Source organism: Danio rerio, chromosome 24, assembly GCF_052040795.2.
Source record: "Danio rerio strain M-AB ecotype USA chromosome 24, GRCz13ab, whole genome shotgun sequence".
NCBI classification, from domain to species: domain Eukaryota; kingdom Metazoa; phylum Chordata; class Actinopteri; order Cypriniformes; family Danionidae; genus Danio; species Danio rerio.
The window spans coordinates 42,318,139-42,325,693 of NC_141044.1; the positions used below are offsets into that span (position 1 = coordinate 42,318,139).

The 7,555-nt window shown below is 36.7% G+C and overlaps 1 long non-coding RNA gene across 1 annotated transcript; it reads left to right on the top strand.

The window, feature by feature from the left end:
* The first annotated feature begins 1,237 nt into the window (after positions 1 to 1,237).
* Positions 1,238 to 3,628, top strand: LOC147838112 (uncharacterized). The gene is made up of 4 exons (XR_015525490.1): positions 1,238 to 1,319; positions 2,255 to 2,381; positions 2,558 to 2,988; positions 3,086 to 3,628. It is a non-coding gene; the product is annotated as an uncharacterized LOC147838112 (long non-coding RNA).
* The last annotated feature ends 3,927 nt before the right edge of the window (positions 3,629 to 7,555 follow it).

A 7,555-nucleotide genomic window follows, 5' to 3' on the forward strand; every position in this document is an offset into this window, starting at 1 on the left:
TAGAACTATAAAAAGATAAAATAAAAATAAAATATTATCTGCTGTATAAAAAACTTGCTTTGGAAACTAAATGTTCACTGTTTATTACTACAACTGCTAAAACTATAAGATTAATAATTAATTAATATATTTGTTAAATAACCTGATAAAAAAGGAAATTTGCATAGCAAATAACTAAAAAAAAATTTTTTTTTTAAAACTAAATCCTTTGTCTCATGTATTTGATCCAAATTCAGAAAAAAATAAGAATAGTAATGTAGAACTATAATAGAAATATAATAACATGGTTTAAATATAATTTGAATAAATCTTAATAGTTTGAAAGCATTTAACTGACAGAATCGAACTGATTGTATTTGCAAATATTATAAATGTCTTTACTGTTACTTTTGATCAATTTAATCCATGCTTAATAAAAGTAATATTTAATTTCTTTTTGGCTCCAAACTTTAATAATTATGAGACAATTCTTAAAATATTAATACAAATAATAATAATTAACAAGTTAAATAATTGGCAGGAATATTTACATAAAGTTATATTTATTCAGTTGTGTACTTAAAAAAAAGAATATATATATATATATATATATATATATATATATATATATATATATATATATATATATATATATATATATATATATATACACAGCAAATTCATCTGAGTTAAATTCTCGGTGTTGAAGCATTTCAGAGTAATGTGTTGACGTTAAAGAGTTAGATTTTGATAAATGAATATAATAAGAGTTAGAATTGATTTTATTCAGTGCGAAATCAAGGAGTTATATTTTCAACACTTGGTGGTGTTATTTCCAACATCCGGGAATTCATGCAGCCCCGTCACTGAAGAATTTTCCAGACGCCATTTTCCATCTGATGTTTAGAACAGCAACTGGTGAGTCAAACTACCTAAATGATGGTATTTTACTGACATTCTCTAAGGAAATACAGTTGTAAACATGTTAAGTTAATAACTTTAGAATGGAGTGACAATTTTAATCTTCTGCGGTTCATTCATGGTCGTTTGTGTATCTAGCTTAACTGCATTACAAGTTACAAGAATGTTTTTATATATGCTCACGCATACATAGTGCATAAAAACATCAAATGTACATGTTCAACACATTTCTGTCACGCTTAATGCCATTTTGTGCGTTGTTACCCATCTGTAAAATAAAATCGACACTTCTCCTTTAATTCGAACCAAACTAGCGAGGGAATCCCCGGAGCAGCCTAACCTTAGCCTACTCTGCCCGGATGCTAACGGCAACACAGGACGGTTTCCATAAGCTCTGGAGAGTTTCTAAAACATATCTGGTGAGTAAATGAACATATGCTTACTTGTAAAAGGCTTCCTGACTAAAACATATGATTGTTAAACACCGCGGCCCTTTTAAACTGGTTCATTCGTGGCCGTCCATATACCGTTAGTTGATAGACTCGCGTGATAACGTAACTTACGCTTGAATTATATTAAGCGTTGACAACCATTAAAGTCGGAATGTTAACATTAATGTCTTTAAATGACCGCGTTTGCACTTTCTCAGACTTTAAAGGTTACAGAAGTCTCCCGGAAGTTGCGGGACTAACGTTAACGTTATCCCGCAAATGCACAGAGACTCCCAGATGCCCAAGTAGATGCCCGCAAATGAATGATAATCTCCCGGAAATCGCGCGTCTCCCGCCCGGTCATTAAACACTTTGCACACCACTCTCCAACGCATCCCTCCCTGCTTTTAAGGTATGTCGCGCGCAAGTCACCCCCACCGCTCTTTAGGTACGTCGCGCGCAACTCATCCCATTGTTCTTTAGGTACTCATTTCTCCCGCTACCTCCCGCAAATCAACTCTGTATCCTCCGAAAATGACTTTTCCCAACTCGGGATGTCTGACGTTAGTAAGTTAGGCTATTTCTGTAGTCAGGAACATCTTAGTCAAGCTTTTTCTCCCGCATGATATTGTGCTTAAAACTATAGGCTAAACTTAGCATGTACTGTACACAACATTTCCTTTTTATTAAAGACAATTTAGTGCGTTGTAAACAGCCACCTGTCTGTAAAATTAATCAACTGATTCATATTTGAGCAGCCTAATGATGATACAGGTTTGATTTGTAGATTTATTATCAATAATCAACATCTGAATCAAAAGATATCTGAAAAAGTGTGAGGCATACTTTGTGATGTTCATCTCTCTTTTTTATCTGAAGGTTATGCATGTGTTAGATACTAATGTTTTGTTGTTTTTTAACAGCCACAGTTCTCTATACAATAACACAAGACCCTGTGACAGTGGCTGATTAGAGACGGATGGTGTATTTCCAGAGTTGGTGAAATGACCAAGCACACCTTCTTGGTCATATGTGGTGATAATAATGAAGGTATGTTTGATAAAGTTCTGTATTTGTTTCACAATAAGCTGAGAGGGTATTAGAGCATTAAAGAATAATGAATGACATGAAGGTGATAAGTTTTGTATTGTGGGTGAACTGTTACTTAAATAATGTTTTGCTCTTTACTTTGCACTTTTCCTCTTCTGCTTATCCTAATATTTTAGGTTATATTTGGACCTGAAACATCTGCTAGACTCCAGTAAAGGTGGCGTCAATACTGGACCTGAAAGGGCCTAACCAGTTGAATCTTGTAAAGAAACACGCACATACACACACGCACGCACACGCTTACAGAAAACTGTTGTTTATGAAGTTTATGAATATTTTTTACACTGTGGCCAATATTTTGGGGAAATCAGCATCACTAAATGATATAAAAGATTTTAAGCTCCTCTAAATTTTGCTCCAAGTGTTGTGTTAAATTCAGGATTCTGGACAGACAGCTGCCTGTTTTTCCAGTTCTAGTCATAGTGATTAACCTAATTGTTTTTGGAGATCCAACAGTGATGTATGTGTTTTTTCTACTTTTCCATATCCTGTCACCTCAACCAGCTGGGAGAGTCAAGTTGTGGATCATCATGAAGATTTTCAAAAGGTGAGTTTAGATTTCTTGAATGTTTTATTTACTTTAAATGTTCTTTTAAATATATCATAGAATTTGATTGCAATTTGTTTTCAAACATTTTTCTTAGTCATGCTGGAGTCTTGAAGAGTTCTTAGAGGAGCATCACCCTATATCCGTGCATCAGGAACCACCAGACGAGCGATCAGCAGCTGCTACATCGTCATGGATAAAAAGGTCATCCTGTGGCTGGGAAGCACTTCATTCACAGGACATGCTTGATGAGATTTCCTAGCTCCAGTTTGTTTTCACACAAGTTTACAGCATTTATACCTTCATATAAACTGCTGTGTTTAAAATGGAGGACCAAGGAAACACCTGAAGTGAAAGATTTGCAAGCCAAGTTGTTTAAAATGTAATTTCAGAAGAAAACTATAAGTTCAGAAGAAAACTATGAGTGACGCTATATTGAACTTTCAAATTGCTCTGATAACACATCAAGTTTGGTTCAAAGGACTGAAACAGCCTTTTTGAGCACTGGTCATACATATTTTGTTGATACTGTCTGTACTAATAAAAGATTTGAAGCATATTTGACATTGTTGCATTTTAAAAACTGAATGAATTGTTGAAGTGGTAAATGTTTTTAAATAAAATGTTTTTTCTTTTGTAATTTACAGTCTATTTGACCTTTTTACCATATTTACACTCAAGAGAGTTGAATAAAATAACAATATATTACACCAGGCGGTGTTAAATATAGTTACATATTTTAACTCTGCCCAGAGTTAAAATTAACCCTTACTTCGGTGTCAATGTGCCAACCCTTTTGAAAGTGTTGATTTAACTCTGTTTTGAGTGGACCCCATGAGACACTTTCAAATTGTTGAAATTAACACCCATAGAGTTGTTTTGGGTCCCCATATTTTGCTGTGTACAGTTGAAGTCAGAATTATTAGCGCCCCTGTTTATTTTTTTCACCAATTTCAGTTTAATGGAGGGAAGATTGTTTAAGCACATTTCTAAGCATAATAGTTTTAATAACTTATTTCTAATAACTGATTTATTTTTATCTTTGTCATGATGACAGTAAATAATATTTTACTTGATATTCTTCAAGACACTTCTATACAGCTTAAAGTGACATTTAAAGGCTTAACTGGGTTAACTAGGGTAACTAGGCAGGTTAGGATAATTAGGCAAGTTATTGTATACTGATGGTTTGTTCTGTAGATTATTGGAAAAAAAAAATTGCTTAAAGGGGCAAATAATATTGTCCCAAAAATGTTTTTTAAAAAATTAATAACTGCTTTTATTCTAGCCGAAATAAAACAAATAAGATTTTCTCCAGAAGAAAAAATATTATCAGACATACTGGGAAAATTTTCTTGCTCTGTTAAAAATAATTTAGGAAATATTTAAGAAAATAAAATAAAATCAAAAGGGGGCTAATAATTCTGACTTCAACTGTATATATATATAGTATAAGTATGGGGTCAGTAGGATTTTTAAATGTTTTAATATGAGCCTCTCCTGCTTTTACTCATAATTTTACCGAATATTGTCCTACTCCTAACAATCCATAAATCAATTGAATACTTATTTATTCATTTATAAATCTCAGTTTTAAATATTGAAGCTTACGACTTGTTTTGTGATCACATGTGTCAGTATATTATTCATATATATATATATACACACACACACACACACACACACACACAATATATATATATATATATATAATTTATTTTCAGCTCTAAACTACACTGAAAAAAATATTCAAAGATGGTTTCTTGGATTTACAAATGTTTTTAAGTTAAGTGATTGTAAATTGTAAACAATTTATTTAGGCTGAATTTAAACAAACAAATTATGTTGAACATTATTACCATAAAAATTAATCTGTGAAATAATAAAGTAAAATCGTAAGTTAATTATTTATTCATTCATTTATTTTCTTGTCGGCTTAGTCCCTTTATTAATCCAGGGTCGCGACAGCGGAATGAACCTCCAACTTATCCAGCAAGTTTTTACTCAGCGGATGCCCTTCCAGCCGCAACCCATCTCTGGGAAACATCCACACACACATTCACAAACACACTCATAAACTACGGACAATTTAGCCTACCCAATTCACCTGTACCGCATGTGTTTGGACTGTGGGGGAAACCGGAGCACCCGGAGGAAACCCACGCGAAGGCAGGGAGAACATGCAAATGCCACACAGAAACGCCAACTGAGCCGAGGCTCGAACCAGCGACCTTCTTGCTGTGAGGCGACAGCACTACCTACTGCACCACTGCTTCGCCCGTAAGTTAATTAATGAAATATAAATAAATTTTTTCAGTGTACCATAAACCTCAAAGCTGAACTTTTAACCTCTAATAAGAGTCTTGAAATGCAGTTTCCCTGCAGTTTCTCAGTGTGTGATTTCCCCTTTTCATTGCTTTTTCTCTGGGCAGTCTCTCCAGCTCAGCGTCAGACACTTCTTCTTCTTCTGATTCTCCTGTACAGAAAGACTGCAGTCATCCTGCATTAGGACTGTTTCTCCCGGGAGGAAAGCGGGAGCGCTGCGAGCTTTTAAAGACCTTTATCTCTCTCTTTCCATGTCTCTGCTTCATCGTGGCTGTGGAGTTTTGCAGGACTGACAGCTCCTCAAGTGTTGTGCAAGGTCAAGGGCTGCGCTGCTCTTGCGTTTCAGGCTGCGTGAGGACGAGCCGCTCGCCGTAACCAGACCTTAGCTTTTCCTTTTAGCATTAATGACTCTGATGACCTGCTGACCTCTGCTTCAGTGCAGAGAGTGTGTGTTTCAGGAGCAGAGAAACACCCCGGTTCATGGGATTTCTTCTGGGAGAGAGCAGAGCTTAATTAACAAATACATTTAGGATGTAATTAATGGCACTTTAAATTTCCAGTCTTCCAATAAACTGTCCAACCCAGGCTCATTCTGAGAATGTACCCCTATATACATTTCTGGAGAGCGCCAAATACGTCCCAGGAGCTACGTTTGTTGCCGTTTTTGTTTTTTGTTTTGAGGCCGCTGTGTATACTTTTTCAGATCTGAAATGTCTCTCGCGAGTGCCATTCACACCTGCTGTTCTCACGTAAATCCATCAGAGGCCGCTGTCGACTGACTGACTGACCGACCGATCCCCCCACCCACCCCCTTCCCTAAATCGAAGTTTTCAGAAGCAGTCCAGACAAAAAGTCAACGTGAACGCCTGGTTTTTACCACATTACCACCCTGTTGTTTACTTGTTTATTTTATTTTTTAGCTTCTATTTTTGTCTTACCTGCTTTCTGGAACCATTATTTGTCAGACTCGAACTCCATTGTCATGGTCAACTCCTCTCTGCATCTCCACCAGCGTACATGGCGAGCTACTGGCCAAATTGGTAACAGCTGGCAGGGCCGGAGTAAGCTGAACTGGCGCTCTAGGCAAACATTGATCACACAAACAATGATCATGGTTTGGGGGTGGGGTTTGGCAGTTCTCTGACGAAAGTGAGGACCGGGGGTGATGCGCAGACGAAAGTGAGGTCCTGAGGGAGGAGCGGGAGGGGAGGTCTCGGATGCCTCTATGGACACAGCAAGGGAAAGCTGTCTATATTAAGGTAAGCGGTCGGCTGGTAAGCACGAAAAGGATAGGCGTCAAACCGCCCTGTAGCATTCGTTTTACTGACGAAATGCAGCCTGACGTACCTCTGGCTACATTATTTGCGATCTCCAGAAATGTATACAGGGCTTCGTTTTCAGAATAAGACTATGTTGGAACTGTCACACCTTTATAAAATCAGTTTGGTTTCTTTAAAAATCAGTGATCTTCTTCACTGCCTGATTGAGATTCGATATAAAGTGGAAACTGCATTAAAATTTCATTGTTCTGAGCCAAGACTGTAGCCAAGGGTGGCACAGTGGGTAGCACAATCGCCTCACAGTGAGAAGGTCGCTAGTTTGAGCCTCGGCTGGGCCATTTGGCATTTCTGTGTGGAGTTTGCATGTTCTCTCCTTGTTGGTGGGGGTTTCCTCCGGGTGCTCCAGTTTCCCCCACAAGTCCAAAGACATGTGGTACAGGTGAATTGGGTAAGCTAAATTGTCTGTAGTGTCCAGTGGTGGAAAGACTACTGAAAAATCATACTCGAGTAAAAGTAGCATTACTTGCCTAAAAATGTAGTGCAAGTAGAGTAAAAGTATCTGTTGTAAATATTACTCAAAGTATGAATAAAAAGGTAGACATTTCAAAAGTACTCAAGAGTAGTGAGTAGTGAGTATTATACTGGGAAAAGCTGATGTGTTTACATGTCATTTGTCTATGTGTGTGTAAACGTAACATTCTGTAGTGCATTTAGTTATTGCCCAGCAGGCACACAACGTCATATATTAGGTTAGATTTAGGTTGTGACGTCAGGTAACCAAAATTTAAGGACAATGTTTAAGGACAACGTTAATTTGATGTCTAATAACAACGTCAGATGACGTTGATATTTGGTTGATTTTAGGTTGTTTTAGAAAGTGACCAAAATCCAAAGTTTAGCCAACATTTTAAACCAACATCATTTTGAAGTCAAACACATTTATTCATCAGGTATGGCAATCA